At 31.9% G+C, this 20,616-nt stretch overlaps 3 long non-coding RNA genes across 5 annotated transcripts; all 3 read left to right on the top strand.

Annotated features, from left to right (window-relative positions):
• The first annotated feature begins 611 nt into the window (after positions 1-611).
• LOC123684286 lies at positions 612-1,452 on the top strand. Its single transcript, XR_006748130.1, has 3 exons — positions 612-840; positions 944-1,069; positions 1,125-1,452. It is a non-coding gene; the product is annotated as an uncharacterized LOC123684286 (long non-coding RNA).
• A 1,876-nt stretch (positions 1,453-3,328) lies between these two features.
• LOC123684780 lies at positions 3,329-4,608 on the top strand. The gene is made up of 2 exons (XR_006748182.1): positions 3,329-3,618; positions 4,032-4,608. It is a non-coding gene; the product is annotated as an uncharacterized LOC123684780 (long non-coding RNA).
• A 239-nt stretch (positions 4,609-4,847) lies between these two features.
• On the top strand, positions 4,848-12,972 carry LOC123684389. Of its 3 annotated transcripts, none has more exons than XR_006748142.1 (6): positions 4,848-5,017; positions 5,388-5,620; positions 6,414-6,590; positions 8,815-9,021; positions 10,668-10,791; positions 11,363-12,972. It is a non-coding gene; the product is annotated as an uncharacterized LOC123684389 (long non-coding RNA). The 3 variants fall into 3 exon arrangements; XR_006748141.1 differs by having other exon boundaries at positions 10,668-10,823; XR_006748140.1 differs by lacking the exon at positions 10,668-10,791.
• Positions 12,973-20,616: the final 7,644 nt, after the last annotated feature.

Here is a 20,616-nt window from a genome sequence, read left to right as displayed (position 1 = left end):
GTCAATTTAAATTGATGATATATAGTTTTTTTGAAGAGTGTATAATCTGAAATAGTTCTTATTCTTTCAGGAAGATAATACGCTCTATTAGTGTTATAGATATTAGTGGTAAGGGTTCTTTTTGTTGCCTATAAACAAACAAATGGCCATCGATCTGAGTATGAGTATAGATATTAATTATCTGGATTCAATTCAACTCACCTATCAATTTGATAATACTTGAATATTTCTAAAAATATGTAAGTATTATCAAGTTGATAGACGAGTCAAATAAAACTTACTAGCTTATTATTTAATCATAAACCGAAGCTTGGCTTAAACTAAGTGTAACTTAAATCATTGACTGCATATTCTACCAAATACCAAGGCCGTATTTTTAGTTAAGTGTCGATTCCGCTTTTGAGAACTAATGAGTAGCAGTTATCTGAACTACTTACATCTATATCCAGTGGTAGGATACGCAAGATACGCTAAAGGAATAAACAGACCGACGCAGACTCGAAAATTCGGTGAATTGAACAACCATAATTTTCCCCGTTACCCTTCAAGTATTAATTATATGTATAGTTTTCAAGAGGTGTACATACAAACAATTTCAGACAAGTTGTATCCATAGACCTAATATCAAATGGACAGGCCCTTAGAGAGAAATTCTGGCATGCCGCATATGAAAGAGAGAGATGGAGCTAGATGAGTCAACGTCAAAATCATATGGATCAAAACATTGAACTCACATTCAGAAAATCGCAAATTTTTCTCTCATTCTGAATTGAACACATAGTTAATCTGATTGATTACGATTTGTAAAAGTGTTGAACATTCTAATAAAAGGAATTAGCGGTAAGTATTCCGTGAAATCTTTATCGGATTTCAATAAGTTCATGAAACTTATTGAAAGGCCGATTTCATCTTGAAAATTAATCGAAAGCTCATGTTTTTCTAGAATCCATCTGCTTTTGCGAAATTCAAAGCACCAAAAGAACTAATTTTCAAATAAAATTCCTCACACTCGTGCAGCCTTCAATTGTACAGCGAGATTAGAAAAAAGCCAGAAGTTGAAATTTCATTCGTAAGTATTTATTTCTTTTAATACCCTCTGAATTCATACATAAAGGAAATATCAGTTCACAGTTTTCCAAAGGATGACAAATTAAGGGAACAGTGGATGAAAGCTGAAGAAGAATTGATTTCAACCCTTTTTCCTTGTTGAAAATATGCAGCAACCGTTTTCATCAACATGATTTATTAATATTCATGGTACAAAAACTCTGAAAAAAGATGTTATTCCTTCAGTTTTCAGTTTCTCCAATTATATGCCTGAGAGATTAAATTATGGAGATAAATGTCTTGAAGATAATATTGAAGGTACATTAATATTTTATTTTTTATGGATGTGAAATATCTATTTATTTTCCGTCCCTTATTTTATTCATTCATATAAATAATTATTGCAAAAGAAATTGAACAGGACCAGCCAGAGACAAAACAGCAAGAGATGGGGCAACCAGAGACGGTACAACTGTTTATAATATCAAAATCCTCTGCTGCTGCCATGGAAGATTTTCCCCCCAGATTGAATACTAATATTAGAAATACTAGAAATTAGAAACCTGGGAATGAGGATTTCCAAGAATGGAACACTAGACGAAGTAATATCTGAGAGAAACATCCAAAGAAAACCAATAATCTCAATGTTAAATAGGATATTATCGATTAAAAACATAAATGTGAATAATAAGAAAAAATGTACTCAATCAAATCAAACATTTGAAAGAATGTTCATCTTCACTCAATAATAACATAATATAACGATTTTCACTTGATGAAAATATATGAAAATTATTTTCATTTTAAGTTGCGATATAATAAAAAAATATAGTTTTTCTACTATCTTAATAGAAAACTTCATTCTCGCCCCTAAAGAAGGAAGGAAAAATGTTTTCCTCCCGGCAGGAGTAGAAGTACCATTTTCCTCCCTGACTGATAAAAATGACGACCTTAAAAGTAGTAGAAAAGACTATATACATACCTAAGGAAAAAATGCTTTCCTTTCTTGGTATATAAATAATAAAAATATTATTTATTATAGCTTTTTCCATAAATTCTCAAACAAAAATTAAACTTTTCATAGTCGAAAATAGATTAATATAAGAAAGATTTCAAGCAATTCTAACCCTCGTTTACATTGCTAGAATTCCAATATATCAAAATAACAATGAGTTTCATTCAGAATAAAAGAAAAATTCAAGATTTTCCAAACTAAGTCCAATGTTTTGGTCATATGATTTTGACATTGACTCATCTAGCTGCATCTCTCTCTTTCATATTCATCCTGACGCGAACTCTTCGTGAAAGTCTCGTTAGGGCCTGTCCATGTGATATAAGGTCTATGGTTGTATCCCATTCAGAGATTAAGGGTAAGTAAGCACTCAAGACAATAATAGATATATATATATACTTTAGTGTCACATAAAAAATAAACACACATAAAAAATTAATTGATTTAAAAAAAAATTAAATAACTATTCCACTATTTCAATAATTATCTACTCCAAAATGATGCACGCATACACGAGTCTATCCCTATCCTTTTCATTTTGTGTCACATAAAAAATATACACACATAAATAATTAATTGATTAGAAAAAAAATTAAATAACTATTCCTCTATTTTGATAATTATCTACTCCAAAATGATACACGCATATACGAGTCTATCGCTATCCTTTTCATTTCCAAGAACAAATAGCATGCGCACTCTCTTTCTTTCACTGGACGGACTTCAAACAGCTGCTATGCTGTGTCCTCTTCTATCGCATGAGATGATTGATTGGGACCTCTCAGTCGCATACATTCACTCGCAGCAATATTTAACTTTTTAAAATTCGACAACTGGGATTCGGGACTGATTTTTCGCAGGCAACCCGATACCACCGTGTTCATAATGAAATAATCTTTAATTTTATTGATTTTGATTCAATAATCAGACCGTTGCGAAATGCTAGTATAGATTAACCTGTTTATATCTGGCTACCCGAGAGTTGTGACCGGAAAAAATAGGCAACCTAACGTTTGCACATTCTATGGGCTTCATACTTTCGATTGGAATTTGAATTTATCTAATCAAACCGGTAAAATGTTTCAATACAAATTTTTTTAAACTATTTATTAAACCTACTCTGGACTAAAATTTGTTAGGCAACCCATATGTGATATATTTATTGTCATGTTAAATTGATTATAAAATACGTTTTATCAAATAAGCATCTCGGTGAAGATCGTTTTATATCGGGATCTTAGACTATAAGCAAGACTGTCTCCAGGGGGGTGAAACTCGTAGTACTAAATTGGAAACAAATATTCTATGCGCCTACCTAACAGAGAATGAAAGAGATAGAAGATGTATGGTTATCTCTGTCGCTCATGACAAGAAGGATAATGTTTCAAAATCCAAATTGACATTCGACAGTTGCAGTTATAACCAAACATTTTCGGATAGTAGTATTGAAAAATATTCAACATTCGTTGAAAAAAAAATTTTATCCGTTAAGACTGATATTAGATATTATGTTAATTTATTTTTTGTTTGAAAAACCAACATTTTTATTATTTATCTTTGTGAGTATTAAAAAAAATCAATTTGTTCAATAAAAAAAATTTTTAAATCTTTTGATCTTATATTATGTTATTCGTTTTTAGTTTGAAAAACCAAACATAATTTGGTATTTAAAAAAACTCAACATTTAAATTCAATTTCAATTCCAAAATTATTATTTGTGATATATTTATTAGAGATTTGTTTTTTTACCGATGGTGTTTTTTAGTCAGTAAGAATCTGACACTACTGTTTGAGTGCAGACCCTTGCAGTGTCTCCTGTGAGGAAGGATCCTCTCAGGCAGCTGTACAAAGCTTTATTGTGTTTGTTTTGTGCAGTTGATGCAAGATTTTTCACCTATAAAAAAAAAAAAAACTTATTATTGATCATAAAATTGTTGAATGAATTCGTTGACATTCTAATATCTGTTTACAGGTCTGCACAACTTTTGGTCTAGTCTAAGGATTGAAATGAGTGCCTCAAATCTTCGATGGACGACTCCATTGGTTATGTACATCCTAAAATGGCTGTTTGATTACTATATCATCAATTTTTAACAGAATTATAAATGATTGAATGAATTTGACCGGTAAAGGTCAATAATTAATCATGGAAAACCCATTTATTAGTTGCCGACGTGAAGCCTTTAAAATCCCATATATCGCAGACCTCTCACAAAAAGCTCGTCATTTTTCAAAATACGAAGGGGTTGCAATTGCTTTGAAACCAGAGAACATCAAAATAGATAATTTTTTTACACTTTCATAGACTTAAGTTTATATTTAATATTGTATTCCTTCTTTCAGAGCCCTGAAGGTATAACGAAACTGGTCGGCAACTAATAAATGGGATTTCCATGATTAATTTTTGACCTTTACCTGCTAATTTCATTCAATCGTACAGTCATTATCAACCAACAATATTATAAATTATGTACTGTATTTCTGTTTGTTCCATGTAGTGTGTCCATTGAAATATTAGATAGAAGTCAAATAATATAGAGTGAAATCAATTTTTGTTTTTTTTATTAGTAGAATTGAAGGCCGCTTACATTTCAAACTTTCCTGCGGTAATTTCAAATTTTCCCGCCCTGAAGAAAGCCTATTTCTCACTTTGCCCGTTGGTGTCGCTAGTGCGGACCTAATCAAGATGGCGGCTATTTTGTTTCCACAGATTAGTAGGGAGATTGCATTTCTTATTATTAGTATTCTGTGACTGTCTCATTAAAAGGAACGATTTCATTGGGGGATATGACAACTGACAAGAAGACATAGATACAAAAATGGCGTCGGCGAGACTATTTCCATCATAGCATATTAGGTCTATTTTCTATTTTGTGTTGTGTGGTTTTGTTTTCATATAAAAATAGAGAGCAGATAGCGGAAAAGACTATTGATGACCAGTGGAAACGATACTGGAAGGTATGTACATGTTTTATAGGATATTCTGTATTATAATATGAAATGAACTACACAGCATTTAGTTCGCGAATTTCATGTTGTAAATGGTACGTCCGTACTTTTATAATTCATTTACAATTTTGTGAATACTGATTTACAATATTGACGTACGATTTACTGTACGAAATTCGCGAATTATATGCTGAGTAGTGAGTTGCAACAATTCATATTACAATAGAGACAATAATTATATGATCCTTTTCAACTTCTGAGTTGATTTTGTTTTCAATAACTGTATTGAAATCAAAATCAACTCAAGAGTTGAATTTAATTACAATTTTTATCAACGTGTTTCTAATAAAAACATGTTTATGAGAAATGTCGGTTTTAGGGGAATATTTGGTAACATCTAGGGGATTTTCAACAAAGCTACAATGTCTTGTGGTCACTATGTCTTGGAACGATTTCATTGGGGGAATTCATATCATGTGACATTGACATAACAATGGCGTCGGCGTGACTAGTTATCTACCATGGTTTTGTATATACTTGTTTTAAATATGAAAATGGAGAGCAAATGGTGGAAAAGTCTATTGTTGACCATCAGAAACGATATTATGAAAGGTATGTACGAAAGAAATTTGATAGAGTATTCTGTTTTGTTATACACAGTATTCAGTTCGCGAATTTCATGCAGTGAATGGTGTATTTTCAGAATTCATTTTAAATATTGTAAATACCTATTTATAAATTTGACGTACCATTTTTTGCATGAAATTCGCTTAGTAAGTGCTGCGTAATAGGTTGTAACAATTCATTATACAATACGGACAATAAATATAAGATCCTTTCCAACTTCTGAGTTGATTTCATTAACATTGGAAATAAAATCAACTCGAAAGTTGGATAGGACCATTCAATTATGATTATTATAAGGAGTTTTTTATTAATCTATACCTCTTTACATTTCTGGGGTCTCCAGATATTTATTCGTTATTATTGAATCTGGATCGTTATGACGACCATTTTCTAATGTCGGACTAGTCTTGATTTTGGTTTCTAAGTTTATGATAATTGAATGCTCAAGTCATCATTGTAAATAACATCACTCATATACCTCTTTACATTTCTGGGGTCTCCAGATATTTATTCGTTATTATTGAATCTGGATCGTTATGGCTGTTAGCCTTTCGGAAACTACAACCAAATTTACCATTTGTTCTTAACCCTATGTATTTATTTAAACTCAAGGAGATATCCAGTGAAGTATGATTTAAGTCGATATTCTGTTCAAATTGATCTACTTTTCTCATATAATTTTCATAAGATGTAGTTGCATTATCTGAAAATAACCATGAAAAGACTCTACCTATTCTTGCATAATTTGAGTAGAACTTAATTATATATTTTTCCTTAGGTAACTGAACATACTTCGATGGATGTTATTATCGGGTATTATAATTGGATGAAGGAATGTGATGGGATATTACAAAAAAATACCTAGATAGGTCTTGCAATACACAGAGAATAAGTCTGGTCGAACCTGAGGAGGTAGCTGTTAAATACCAACAATTATTTATTTTACACCCATGTGGTGAGTACTAAAACTCTTTATTCAATGTTAGTGTTACACATGTCTGAATTTCCATTCTCATCTGGTAGAATTTCTATGAAACAATGATATCTTAATTGATTGAGTTGAACAATCTTTCGTTACAATTTTACATGATCTTTTGATCTCTGAATTAAGATCTTAGATTTTTCTAGAAATCGTACTTGACTATCTGGAGGTACTGTTTTCAACAAGTGACTTTTTCATCATAATAACGTTTTTGTCTAGACCTTTTCATTTGTGTATTATAATTTTTATATTCAACTACTAATGGTTTTAATTGTCTATCTTAATAATCTCCGATTCCATCAACTGGGTTGGTAAAAACCATTTTCTAACTATGTATTTGTATCCATCAGTAAAACTAATTCAATTCTCTTTTCATCATTATTAAGTGATAATTTCAAAGTCAGTTTTGTTTTTTCCACCATCCGATTCGATTGAGGATACCTTGAACCTGATATTCAGAAAAATCTTTAAATTTTCCTGAACTGAATTACGGAGGATCTCCATCAGAGACCAATATCTCAGGTATTCACCATCTCGCAACAGATCTTTAAGACAACCTATCTCTGTATCAAATGTGCATCAACATCTAAGCAAATTAATTCCACTCACTCATATATAATCACTCAGTATTATAAACTACATATATATGGATCCTAAATACAAATTATCACATCCTATCTCATTCCAAGAAATATTTGTAATTTCATGCAATATTAGTTCTTTTTTTTTTAATGGAAACTATAATTGAGACATATCCTTCACAGGAAAGTACTCTATTCGCTATTTCTTCACACATATTAGTCCAAAAATATTGTCTTGCTCTATTTTTGCACTTTATGATTCCAAAATGACCATAATAATTTTTTTGAATTACTTCTGATCTTATTAGATTTCCATAAAGAATTTAGGCCTTGATACAAGCAATGGAATATTTGTTCAGGGGTCAGAAATGAATAAATAAAAAAAATGAGTCATTACTCAACATCAATTTAAAATAGGGTTTAATTAAGATGCATAGAATCTCTGGTGTGTATACTGATTCGATTTTGTTTTAGACTTTTTGAGATATCCACCTGTTGCCTTGGTGTTCTACTTCGCCAGAGTTCTGTAAGGTAGCACTCTTTAAAAATTTTCGAATTTCCAATGTCTGCCTGGCGCCTTTTGAAAATGATATACTGATTCTAGACTTTACAAACTTTCACAATAAATTACATTTCAGTTTCTATCGAATTTTCAATTAAATGAATGGAATATAATGACAGAGTATAGAAGATTGTTACAAGCATAGAATATAAAATATTATTATTATTGTTCATCTGAAACAGAAGCGATCCCTCTAAATCAAGTAGGTATAAATCTGAAAAATCTCCTGATTTTTATGAAAGTTTTACAGGTATCAGTAGACACACCAGGTTTTCTATGCATCTTAAGTTTAATTATATCTGGTTGATTGATTAGTATTTTCACAATTGTTTTTAATTACACATGCATCTCATTCATTTTCAAATTTTTACTTATACCATTATGACAGACAGCATGTGATAAATCATTGGGTATACACAGATCCTTGCCAATTTGTAAACAAGTTTGAAACTATTCTCTGTAACCTAACTGGATATGCTGCTAGTGGTTTTTTGAAAATTACTAATAATGGTCTGTGATCTGTTTCAACAACAAACGGTCTACCGTAAACATACTTGTAAAATTTAATTTAAAACTTTTTATTCCCCATTTTGCAAACAGATATTTAAGAAAACTTATCACTGTATCGGAACCAGCATTAACATCTAAGTGAATCAATTCCACCCTTACAGTATAATTATCTACTATGAGCAAACATCATATATTACATCCTATTTTATAACAAGAAATATTAGGAATTTCATGCAATAACAGTTCTTCGCAACAAAATTTCTCAACAATTTAAGGTCAGCATCTTTTTCTTTTAATAAGTATTTTTTGACAGTAATTTCACAATTGTTATTACACATACATCTTATTCATTTTTAAATTATACTCATCAACATTATGACATACAGCACAAGATAAACAGGCCCTTGTCAGTTTGTAAAAAGTTTGAGATCAAATTTTTGTGGTTGTAGAACCATTCACTTTAACCTAACTGGACATGTTCCATCATGTCTTTACTTACGTCAACCGAACTCGCAACTGGTTTTAATTATATATTTTTCCTCAGGTAACCATGAACTTTATGGATCTGATTTTCGTTGGATGTTACCATCTGGTGTAGTAATTGGTCATAGGAATCTGATATGGGATATTATAAAAACAAAAAACCATACGATGGTCTTGCACTATACAGAGGATAAGTCTGGATGCAATCAAATCAAAAGAAGGCTGCTGTTGAATAAATACTCACAAATATTCATTTTCTGATCATTTGGTGAGTATTGAAACTATACAATATAAGTGTTATATGAGTCTGAATTTCCAATCTCGTCTGGTAGAATTTCAATGAATCTATAGATTTCTCAATAGATGTGAACCATACTTCGTTTCAATGTTATATTATATGAACGATCTCTTCTCTTTTTCTGAATTCTCACCCGACTATCTGAAGGTATTGCTTTTAACCAGGAACTTTTTTCATCATAATAATGTTTTTGTTTTTGTCTAGACCTTATCACTGGTGTATTATAATTTTTATAAACAACTACTGAAGGTTTCAATCTACTATCGTAATGAGGAAGAATATCTAATATTCCTTCACATATTCCATTGGGTCGGTGGGTGGTATCATTTCTTTTTTATTGGAAACTCAATACTTGGGAAAAATTCTACAATAAAGAACTCTATTCACTATTTGTTTACACATGCAGTGGACTCTCGTTAACTCGAAATCCTCGATAACTCGAATTATTTTCAATCCCCTTGGAAAAACCTGTTTGAGCTGAAAAATATCCATGCATAACTGGAAATGATTTTACGGATATGTTTTACCATTTTTACTTTTATAAGCGAAAACACATAAAAATTACCTCTATAACTCTAAGTCATCAGTACCTAGTTAACTCACAACCTCTGATCTCATTATGGAAGGAATACATGTTTGATTTCCCTTGAGCAATAAGCCATTACAGTTACAATTTTATTTCCAAATTTAAAGTAGGGTGTGATATCTGGTTATCATACATTCACAACAAAATTTTTCAACAAACTTCTTTTATCATTCTTATCATTTCTAATTATTTGAGGTGTTTCCATAGTAAAGACTTGTATTATTTTGTATCAAGTAGTAGATTTCATTTTTTACAGATTTCAGATTAGACATAAATTTGTTCTTGAATTGTAAAGAGGTTGTTTTAAGAACAGAATGAAATATAGTTGAATTTAGTTTTATAGTTGTGGACATTTTCATATTACAATACTAATTTGCTAATTTTTGTTTGGTGAATGATGTTATTTTATATATTTATTCCTGACCCTTAAACAGCAAAAAGCTGGTATCACAGCCTACATTTACATGATATCTCTCATAAACAACAATATTTCTTAAATATAATTCAAGTCAGTCTTGTAAAAAAAAACATTAATTCCCCATATATAAAGAAATTAATTAAGTTCAAGAAACTCCTTGAGGTCATGGCACATTTTTTCAATATTTCCACTGCATGTTATTTCCACAGGAACAGAATTGAAAACAGCATGAAAAAAACTATTCTGCATAGTCTTTACCATTCATAGTGGTAGAGAATTACAGAACCTTTACATGTTGATGCACAAGCAGCATAGTCTGCATTGGTATTAACTGTACGATCAACAGACCGAAACATTGGAGAATTCTGTCCGATACATGTTCTTGCATAGTTTTTCCTCATATCAATTCTACTTCTGACGTTATAATCATGCTTTTCATTAAGTATGCATAAAGTGACTTATGTTCTCAATAAATTATTCTTCATTTTGTAAACTAACTAAACTTGACTAATTAAAGACATTAAGTGGAAGTGCTGGAATTTTTGTCCCTATGGTGTTGGTTGCTCCATAATGTTTTTGTGGTTCTGGTCTTTGATTAATTTTTTTTTTCAGTTTTTGAAGTCTTCCCCGTATTGGCTCTACTTCTGTAGTCTGGTATAGGAGTTGATTTGAAGGATTGTTGGAATGTCTCCATTTGGTGATTTTTCTTAGACAAGTTCTTTTGAGGCAATCTCAAGTATGAATTAATTTTCAAGGAAAATAATGAATGTAAGTTTGAGTATTCTTGCCAAACATAATCATAACACAAGTCATGAGTGAGATGTCATATTTTATTTAATATAGTTTCAAAATATCGACATTTGTATCGATTCAGGTTTGTAGTTTTTGTTATAGTAATTAATTGTTCAATATTGTAAATACTTCTTCCGTTACAGTTATTAAAACTACATCGATACATGTTTGTTTGAATTTGGATATCATCTCCAAAGATAGCCCCTAATTATAAGTCCCTGAATTCGAGACTTATAAATCGATACAAATGTTTATAGTTAAAACTAGAATAAATAAAGTATGACATCTCACTCATGACTTGTGTCATGATTAAGTTTGGCAAGAATACTCAAACTATGGCCATTGACGCAACACATTGAGGGTAGTCAATATTACATAAAACCCTAATTCATTTAAATTAAGGGTATTTGTGTGATTTATTTGAAATATAGAAACTTATCTATCCTTATATCTCAAGATACTATTTATTCATATGAGGGTATATAGCAAATAATTGATTCAACTTTTGTCTTCAGGTAAATATGTGAAAATTGTAGTCAAGCTTCGAATAATTCACAATGAAGAAAAAGTTCACAGTTTATCTCAAGACATGGCTGGACTGTTGGAAAAAGGCTCGAAAGAAAAGGACACAATAGCAAAATGTGAGATGGAAATGGATGCGAAAAATTGGGGACAGCTTTCCTACATTACTGCGAAGAATCCGAAGAAATTAAAGGTCACATTCATATAGGTGAAATAATTTATCAAATAGAAATAGAGTGTAGCAATTTTTTATTAGTTGAATTAGTAGGCTCTGGAACAGGAATTTTCTCACTGTTAGTATTTCTCAAGTCTTGCAACCATTTGAGTCATTCTTCATTTACTAAAAGTTCTAATTCTTCATTTAATTCAAAACTCATTTTCCAAATGTCTTAAAAAAAATCTTGCTCTGATAGCATAGTGGCAAAGAAACCCAAGAGGGTAACAAATTGACTATCAATTGATTATCAACATTTTTCTTTAGTAGTTGTTGCTTTCTCTTCTAAAATTTCCTCAATTTCCTTGGATGGACTTTGCTCAATAACAATCTTCTTTTTTTATGGTCCCATATATTATATGGAAACCATCTCTCTTGTGAACCTCTTGGAAACTAGTTATCAAATCTAATACCCAATCCACAGAACGATCACTGTCTAAATAGTCATCCATATAATATTGTTCCATAATTACCTTTACATGCAATTGAATTTACTAGTATGGTTCTACTCACTGGTGGCACATATTTTTCTTTCTTCCAAGATCAGTATCAGGATGACTTATTATTTTGCTATCTCGCCAAACCACAGAAATCAGAAATATAGATGTATCAGTTTTAACATTTAGTTCACTCACTTTTTTGTTCTATTCAAATTTCAATGTTGTCGACAACTTGGAAACTAGCTCAGTGAGCTGTGGATTGAAAAATTATGTTGTCACAGTTTTAAACAGATTCTGAACTGCTATGAGAGATCAATTATTGGTAGTTCCTTGGGAATGAACCATCTTCATAAGAACTTGCTTATTTTATCATCTTGAAAGAAGGTTGAAGGTTATGAATGGTTTCTTTCAATTCTTTATTACAATAAGAGAAACTTTGATTTTTGAGTATTAGAAAAATAACAGACATTTGTATGAAACTGAATGTATCGACACATACCCCAAATTAAAAGAGTAGTCCACAAATTTTTATTCTAAAACATAAAATACAAAAATATGTTAATAAAAAAATATCTTAAGATATCCAAGAATATTTCTTACAATTTATAGTGCCTATTTGATTCGATGGAATATAGAAGTTGTTAAATAAACTCAAATCACACTTGTGAAATTGCCGTAGGAAGGAAACTAATTTTGCGTTTTTTGTTATTATGTGAATAGACTTTAAGATGAAATCTCTGTTTTCTGAGCAATAATTCAAGTTTGTTAAATAAACTCAAATCACACTTGTAAAATTGCCGTAGGTAGGAAACTCATATTAGGTTTTTGTTATCATGTGAATAGATTTTAAGATGAAATCGCTGTTTTCAGAGCAATACTTCAAGTTTATATACCGACATAATATTTCAAATTGCATTATACGTAAAATATAATAAAATAAAGAAATGTTCCCAACCTATAACCTAACCTACCTTGTCGACTTCTTATCGCTACACTTTTCGATCCTTTGCAATCTTCCTGTTTTGGGTTTTGTTTTATTTACCCGACATCAATAATTATATCGATTTAAAATTGATATAGAATTTTAATCTAACACTGAGGAAAAATTGAACCAAAATGGATTGAGAAAGAATCGAAAATAAAAATCAATTATTAAGTGGAAATTGAATTAACAATTAATTGAGAATGAAATATAAACTTATTGGAAAATGAAATATACAATTATTAGAAAATGAAATTTACAATTATTAGAAAAATTAATATAGAATTATTAGAAAACGAAATCTAGAATTATAAGAAAACTGAATACAGAATCATTGGAAAACTAAATATAGAATTATTAGAAACTAAATATAGAAATAATTGAAAATTAAATATAGAATTGAAAATTAAATATAGAATAGAAAATTAAATATAGAATTAATTGAAAATTAAATATAGAATTGAAAATTAAATATAGAATTAATTGAAAATTAAATATAGGATTCCTTATAAAATAACATATAAATTTCATCAAGAAGAATTAGATGAGAATCAGTTAAAAAAAAATCTTGAATTCATCGAAAATTATTTAAAATTGATGAAAAGTATATAAAATTGGCAAAAATGAATAGTAAAGGCCTATAAAATTATTATTTAGAAAATCATTAGAGTATATTGTTAGACCTTGAAAATTAGGTCAAGGTCAAATTAGGTTAGACCTTGAAAAATAGGTTGGATTTTTTTGATATTTAGGTTGAATTTCTTTTTGAAAATTGGGTTAGATTTTGAATATTGGGTTGGATTTTGAAAATTGGGTTAGATTTTGAAAAATTGTTTGAATTTTTTTGACAATTAAGTTAGATTGTGAAAATTAAGTTAGATCTTGAAAATTAGGTTAGATCTTGAAAATGAGGTTAAATCTTGAAAATTGGGTTAGATTTTGAAAATTAGATTTCGAAAATTAGGTTGGATTTTGTGAATTAGATTTTGAGAATTAGATTTTCAACATTAGATTTTGTAAGTTAGATTTCGAAAATTAGGTTAGATTTTGAAAATTAGAATTCGAAAATGAGGTTAGATTTTGAAAATTCGATTTTGAACATAAGTTTTTGAAAATTTGATTTTGAAAATAAGATTTTGAGAATTGGAATTTGAAAATTAGATTTTAAAAATTAGGTTAGATTTTGAAAAATAGATTTTGAAAATCAGGTTAGATTTGAAAAATTAGGTTAGATTCTGGAAATTAGGTTAGATTTTGAAAATTAGGTTGGATTTTGAAAATTAGGTAAGGTTAGGTTTAGGTTAGGTTAGGTTAGGTTAGGGACCGCGCTAGGAGATGGATGATTCTGTAATTTTGTGAAATGATTTTACTACCCCTAATACATCGATTTTACCCTTAGGTAACATGGGGAGGAGCTTAGCTTGGGAGGTATATACAAGGGTTTGGTAGGGGCGGAGGATGGGGACGCGGGTCGTCTATTCGAGGAGAGCTCGAAGAGTAGATTAGGAAAAAGGGGCGGGGCTTAGTAGGAGTAGGCGGGGCTTCCGGGAAAGGGAGTGTGGTTTCCGGAAAAGGGTATTTTCGGATTCTAGAGCGTTTTCTGATCATTTTAGACGTATTTTCAGATTTCTATCTCTTGCGGTTTAGGAGTTATGTCGATTATTTCGGGTAAGACATCATTGGATTTTTATGAGATTTTGGAGGTTGATTCTTCGTGATTTCAACGTTCGATTTTACCCTTGGGTAATTCTAGGAGAATCATAGATCCGAAGAAACAGTGAGGGTTTTGGTAGGGGCGGAGGATGGGGACGCGGGGTTCTGTCTATAATGAGTGGACGTGTTTTATCTTTAAGCGTATCTATTTGTATTTCGATTCAAACTTATATATCTCATGTAATTTTTAGAAAAATTACTATTTTTAGAAGAATTACCATTTTCAGCATAACTACTATTTTTAGAGATTTGTTGTTTCATGAAAAATAAGAAAATTGAGAATTAAATAGTTATTTCTTGTGGAAATTGTAATTTTTTTCAACCACCCAACAATCTTACGGGGCCGGGGGGGGGAATAGGGGCCCTGGGTGGGCAATATATAAGAAGAATATTGATCTGTCATTAAAAGTTACATCTGAAAATTCAAGAAATTTCAAGGAAAAGTGGGCGTGGCTTCTATAAAGGGGGGCGTGGGCAATCGAAAAAGGGTCGTGGTTTCCCAAAAAGGGTATTTCTGGATTTTAGAGCCTTTTCTGAACATTTTAGACGTATTTTCAGACTTCCATCTTTTGTGGTTTCAGAGTTATGTCGATTATTTCGGGTAAGATATCCTTGGATTTTTATGAGATTTTAGAGGTTGATTCATCGTGATCAGAAGTATCGTTTTTAATATTAGGTAATTAGGGGAGATGCTTAGATTGCAAGAAACGGTGTATAGTGTTTTAATTTCAAGTGTTTTTCCTTGAATTTTGATTGAAACTTATATATCTCATTTGATTCTTAGAAAAATTACTATTTTTACAAGTATCACTATTTTGAAAGGATGTGTGCTTTATGATAAGTACTTGTTGTTTCATGATGAATAGGAAAATTGATAAGAAAATAGCTATTTCTTCAACCACCCAACAATCTTACGGGGCCGGAGGGGAATAGGGACTCTGGGTGGGTTATATAACGACTATATTGATCTGTCATTGAAAGTTAATTGTGAGAATTCAAGAAAACAAAAAGTGGGCGTGGCCTCTTTGAAAGGTGGGCGTGATCTACCAAAAAGGGGGCGTGGTTTCTCAAAAAGGGTATTTTTTGATTGTATAGCCTCTTTCGATCACTTTAGATTTATTTTCAGACATCTATTTCTTGTCGTTTCTTAGATATGTCGATTATTTCGGGTAAGATATCCTTGGATTCCTATGAGACTTTATAGGTTGATTGTCCGTAATTTGAAGTATCGTTTTTTATATTAGGTAATTAGGGGAGAACTTTAGATAGGAAGAAACAATGAGGTTTCTGTGTATAGTGTGTTACTTTGAAGTGTTTTTCTTCGTATTTAGAATCAAACTTATATATTTCATGTGATTTTTAGAATAATTACTATTTTTAGAAGAATCACTATTTTGAAAGGAAGTGTGGTCTATGAAAAGTAGTTGTTGCTTCAAGAAAAATAGGAAATTTGAGAATAATATAGCTATTTCTTGTAGAGAATGTTATTTTTCTTCAACCACCCAACAATCTTACGGGGCCGGAGGGGAATAGGGGCCCTGGGTGGGTAATATATAACGAGAATATTGATCTGTCATTAAAATAGAAGTGTGAAAATTGTAGAAAAATTGAGGAAAAGTATGCATTAAAAATGGGAGTGGTCACTGAAAAGTGGGCGTGGTTTCTCTAAAAATAGGAAATTTCAGGATAAAATAGCTATTTCTCGTAGAGAATAATAGAAGAGCACAATAATATTAATCAGAACTAATCATAACATTAATAATAGTAGATGAATGTTCAATAAACATTGAATAATTAATAGTGTTTTGATTGAGATTTGGCAGATTTAGCAGAAGAGCTACCTCCAGTCGTTCCAGTTTTCTTTGGTAAGAGTACAGCTCGGATATTAGGCAGTACACCACCTTGAGCAATAGTGACTCCAAATAAGAGCTTATTCAATTGTAATTTGAATGTAATTGTTTTCAATTAGCCAACAATTTAACGGGGCCGGAGGGAATAGGGGCCCTGGGTGGGTTATATAATGAGAATAGTGATCTATCATTAAAAGTGAAGTGTGAAAATTGATGTTATTTCTGAATAATAGGAAAATTGAAAATGAAATAATTTTTCAGAATGCTTTGGACTTTTATCAAGCAACAATTTTACGGGGCCGGCGGGGAATAGGGGCCCTGGGTGGGTAGTATATAATCATGATCATTATTCAATGAGCATGTTGCTTTGAAATCAAACATTATAATTGTAATACAATTACATTGTTCACATATTTCAGAAATTTTCAAATTCAATAAATTTTAAATTTATGAAAAATGAAAAAAAGGTATCAAGAGAATTAAATAGTTAAAAGTAATATTTTTCAATAAATCAGCCAACAATTTCACGGGGCCGGAGGGGAATAGGGGCCCTGGGTGGGTAATATATAACGAGAATATTGATCACTATATCTATTTAGTTAGATATAATTGATATCTACGTTTGATAAGTATATATGAATATTATAATAGAAAAGCAGAATCAAATCGCATAATGAAATTGTTCAAAGTGGTTTTGAATGTTTTGAAAAATTAGTAGAGCGAGGATTTCGTGAAATATATTTATAGAGAGGCTGATGATATACAGGGTCATTCGGTTTTCGGTACATTCAGATAGAGGCTTGGAGAGAAGTGTATATTCGATATGATCGAAAATAAATTTTATGGATATACGGGGTGTACGTACGACGGTACAATTTTATAACTTTTTGGTTGATTTTCTCAGTGAAATATTGCTGAAGAACATCGAGAACATATACTCCGACGAACATTTTAAAGGAGGGTTCAATGAGAAATATTTCTATTGGAAATTTTTGTAGTGGATTATTATAACGGGAATTCTGTCATAGCATCAGGTGGGTGATCCTTCGATCTACAAAGAAATATTAGTTTTATGGAAATAAACATAATTTATTCGGAATCCCACCAATAATCATCATCATTTATTATTACACTTCAATTATTTACGCATAAGTTATATTAATAATGCCGGAGAAAAATCCGTTTGAAGGGAAAATATATAGTTGAAGTATAAAGTGGAGTATCTAATTAATATATCGAATATAATTCTGCCTTAATAGTAATGAATGTGAATGAAATATGGATTTCTCTCGTCTTATACAGGGTTACTCTTGTTGTTTGTCGTATCTTCGTAAGGGATAGTGTTGTTAGCTATTTATAGTAGAGAATGTTATGTTTTTTAAATCCAGCCAACATTTTCACGGGGCCGGAGGGAAATAGGGGCCCTGGGTGGGTTATATAAATAGATTATTGATCTGTCATTAAAACTCGAGTTTGAAAATGCAGGAAAAAGTGGGTGTGGCTAATCGATAAAAAGGAAAATCGAAAATTAAATAGTTCTTTCACTTGAAAATTGTAATTTTTTTACAATCAATCAGCCAACAATTTCACGGGGCCGGAGGGGAATAGGGGCCCTGAGTGGGTTATATAAATAGATAATTGATCTGTAATTAAAACTGAAGTGTAAAAATTGACGAAAATTCAAGGAAATTTTGGGTGAACAAGTTATGATAAAAATTGTTAAAAATTATATGTCGTGTACCATTGATTCTTGGAATTAAATGTCGATATGGAAGGGACCGTGTTCTTCTGATGAGGGAGAATAGTATTGGGATGATCTCTAAATAATAGGGCGTAGTCAATTGAAGGGGGCGTGGTTCGGATAAGTGGGCGGGGCTATCTTATAACAGTCGTATCTCCGTAACGGGTGGTGCTACGGAGGTGCGGATGGTACCGTTGGATTCGTCGTCGATCCTAGATTACATTTCAGTCTTTACATCTCTTAGTTACTGTACAGGGGTATAGATAATGACATGTTTAAAAAAAGTGTCAGAAATCGCTCTAACCTAAGGAGATCTCGCCTAATGCTGTTAACATAATTCTTCAAGATCTCCTATATTTACTGAGTTACGTTATATCTGGAGAACTACTGATCGTAGAGAGGTGCCGATTGTATTTTCGAGTTCTCCAGGACCGGGAGCAACTTTTTCGTAATTTTTGAAATTTTCGAAAATCTCGAAAATTTCGAGAACCGCGGGTCTTAGCGAACGATTTTTGCCATTTTCGAGATCCCCTCGATCGTACCTTTCATTTGATACCAAACTCGACATGTTTTGGAATTTTCAAAATTACGCGTCGTGTGCCATTGATTCTTAAAGTTTTATGTCGATCTGGTAGGGTCCGTGTTCTTTCGATGAGGAAGAATAGTATTGGGACGATTTCTAATTAAGTGGGCGTGTCCAATTATAGTGGGTGTGGTTTTTAAAAGTGGGCGTGGCCATCTTATAACGGCTGTATCTCCTCAACGGAGGGTGCTACGGAGGTGCGGATGGTACCGTTGGATTCGTCGTCGATCCTAGATTACATTTCAGTCTTTACATCTCTTGAATACTGGACAGGGGTGGAGATAATGACATGTGAAAAAAAAGTTCCAGAAATCGCTCTAACCTAAGGAGATCTCGCCTAACCTTGTTAACATAATTCTTCAAGATCTCTTATATTTACTGAGTTACGTTATATCTGGAGAACTACTGATCGTAGAGAGGTGCCGATTGTATTTTCGAGTTCTCCAGGACCGGGAGCAACTTTTTCGTAATTTTTGAAATTTTCGAAAATCTCGAAAATTTCGAGAACCGCGGGTCTTAGCGAACGATTTTTGCCATTTTCGAGATCCCCTCGATCGTACCTTTCATTTGATACCAAACTCGACATGTTTTGGAATTTTCAAAATTACGCGTCGTGTGCCATTGATTCTTAAAGTTTTATGTCGATCTGGTAGGGTCCGTGTTCTTTCGATGAGGAAGAATAGTATTGGGACGATTTCTAATCAAGTGGGCGTGTCCAATTATAGTGGGTGTGGTTTTTAAAAGTGGGCGTGGCCATCTTATAACGGCTGTATCTCCTCAACGGAGGGTGCTACGGAGGTGCGGATGGTACCGTTGGATTCGTCGTCGATCCTAGATTACATTTCAGTCTTTACATCTTTTGAATACTGGACAGGGGTGGAGATAATGACATGTGAAAAAAAAGTTCCAGAAATCGCTCTAACCTAAGGAGATCTCGCCTAACCTTGTTAACATAATTCTTCAAGATCTCTTATATTTACTGAGTTACGTTATATCTGGAGAAATGTTGATCCTAGAGAGGTGTCGATAGTATTTTTGTACTCTCCAGGTCCGGGAGCACCTTTTTAGCGATTTTTGAAATTTTCAAAAATGTCGAATATTTCGAGAACCGTAGCACCTACAGAACAATTTTCGACATTTTTGAGATCCTCTCGACCGTACCTTCCGTTTGATACCAAACATGAAAAATCTCGATTTGTTTACTTTTTTTAAATTCGTGATAACTAGGAAACCGTTTGTCCTATCTAACAATTTAAGACATTTTTGAGATCCATGAAATGAGACCTTTCATTTGAGACCAAATTCACCACTATTTGGATTTGTTTACATTTCTTGAAATGTTAATAACTTCAGAACCGTTGATCGTACCCAAGAATTCTACAACTATTTCAATGTATCATCTATTAGTCAACAATCTTACGGGGCCGGGGGGGAATAGGGGCCCTGGGTGGGTAATATATAACGAGAATATTGATCTGTCATTAAAAGTGAAGCTTCAAAAATGATGACAATTAAAGGAAAAATAGGCGTGGTTTGATGAAAAGTGGGTGTGGCTTCTATGAAAATAGGAAATTCGAGAAGAATATAGCTATTTCTATTAGAGAATAAATTTTAATTTCCAATCAACCAACAATTTCACGGGGCCGGGGGGGAATAGGGGCCCTGGGTGGGTAATATATAACGAGAATATTGATCTGTCAGTTTAAGTTGAATACTGAACCCCT

The sequence above is a fragment of the Harmonia axyridis genome, chromosome 7 (assembly GCF_914767665.1).
Source record: "Harmonia axyridis chromosome 7, icHarAxyr1.1, whole genome shotgun sequence".
Classification (NCBI taxonomy): domain Eukaryota; kingdom Metazoa; phylum Arthropoda; class Insecta; order Coleoptera; family Coccinellidae; genus Harmonia; species Harmonia axyridis.
The sequence above is the reverse complement of the archived record's forward strand: the minus strand, read 5'-3'. Positions and strand labels throughout refer to the sequence as shown.